Here is a 1,845-nt window from a genome sequence, read left to right as displayed (position 1 = left end):
GCGAATGAGAACTAAATGTTTATTTCTGTAGTGTAAAAATCTGTCCGTTTAGAACTGTTGGACTTGTGGAAAATATTTCTTGCGTTCTGCTGGTTATGGAAACACTTTCCTGACAGAATGTCTAGATGCTTGAGGAAGTGGTTGTCAGCTAATTAGAAGTCAGGTGAATGTGGTAGGATGTGGCAATCTTTTTTTTTTTTTAAAAAAAGGAGCAGTTTATGCCTTTTATTTTCTCTGTTTAAAATCAAACAGAAAACAAACATCAACTCTGTTATACACTAACGGTCTTCAAAGCACATTGTCTGTGCCAGAGAAGGACTGAGAACCAAACTGTTCACAGAGACCCAAGCACAAGTGAGAGAGAGCACATCCCTCAGTCAGCTTTCTCATGGTACTCAGGAGGAGATACTTCATAATCACTGCCACTGAACAAAGTTGCAGAATTCTCACCAGGTTCTTGAGGAAATCATGTAGACAGTTCAGTAATAAAGCAAGGCTTTTCTCAGCTAGAGGTGTATAGGCCAGCATCACTCCAGTTCCCACAAATAATCTCAGTAAATGTGGCGCTCCATGCACCTGGGGCATGGGTGCATCCAGGTGATTGGCTAGAATTTCAGTGTACTGTGGTCTCTCACATCTGTAGAGAAGCTGAGTGCCCAACATTGCACTGAAGTGCTTCTTTATCCCTGTTACAACCTCATTTACAGCATACTCCTAATTATCTGTATTTCCTCCAGACTCCTGATAATTTGCATAATCCTCTAAAATGGAATCCACTTTCTTCTTGGCAGGAATAAAAAAAAAAACAAAAACTACTTCTTGCAGTACATAAATTTACTTACCATATTATACATCTATGTATAACGTACATTAAATTATTTTCCCCAAGCATATAAGCATGTATATTATAGTCAATGTATCAAGATATAACTTATTCATCCACTACCAATTATTGCCAACATGAATATTATTCCTTCACATGAACTTAATGATTGTAAGACATAACTGTGTTATTAGACATACACCATTACAGTCATAAACCTTTCTTTTCCATATGATTATCCCCTTCCCCAACTGGTCTCTTAATCTACCATCCTCCGTGAAACCATCAACCCGCCCACCAATACCCCTCTTCTCGCTCCGGGCCCATACACTTACGTGAAACTTTATCAGGCATCTGGTTCTTACTTCAGGGCCATAACAATCCTACTGTCCATATGTTCCCCTTAAATAAGACATTTCGATGGTACAGGTCTAATCAGCCCATGATCAACATAACTGAAATCTCATACATTTGGTATTTTTTAATTTTCGGATGCTATCACTCAACATAGCCGTCAAGGCATGAAAGATCCCCACAATCTGTACTTTTGTTTGTCGATCAAATCCCAGCCATCCACAAGCCATGGTTTCAGAATCTTCATTTTAACTTCAACTCTGTTCATAAATGTTTCTTCATTTTCAGCGGTAGGATCTACCTGGTCTTTCTTCTTCCCAGGAGGCTGAGGTGTCTCACTGGGACTGCCGCCATTTCCGTTTCCAGGTATTTTCTGCTTGCTCCTTTTTGTTTGCACTTCAGCGTTTTTCTGTTGCAGACCAGATGTCTTCTTCCCTGGAGCAGCCCCCCTCATCCTGCCCTCTGCATATTGTTCCTGATTGGCCTTTGAAGTCCTTGCTGGCACCCACTCGTCCCAATTTTTATCCCAATCACTGTAATAGATAAAGTCACTTGTGTTTCCTTGTGGCAACCTTTACACACTTATCTTCATAGAGAAGAGACCCATGAAAGCACAGCACTCGCTTGTCTTCCTGGAATTTAGGCTTCAGATCCTGCTTGGGCGCCAT

The 1,845-nt window shown here is 40.7% G+C and overlaps 1 pseudogene across 1 annotated transcript; it reads right to left on the bottom strand.

The window, feature by feature from the left end:
- Positions 1–373: 373 nt before the first annotated feature.
- Positions 374–1,845, bottom strand: LOC308422034 (mortality factor 4-like protein 1; annotated as a pseudogene). Its single transcript has 2 exons — positions 1,369–1,845; positions 374–808 (listed from the first exon to the last, which is right to left on the bottom strand). The product of its transcript is annotated as a mortality factor 4-like protein 1 (transcript).

This window comes from Micromys minutus (assembly GCF_963924665.1).
Source record: "Micromys minutus genome assembly, chromosome: 6".
Taxonomy (NCBI): domain Eukaryota; kingdom Metazoa; phylum Chordata; class Mammalia; order Rodentia; family Muridae; genus Micromys; species Micromys minutus.
Note: the sequence above shows the minus strand (reverse complement) of the source record. Positions and strands in the feature narration are given on the sequence as shown.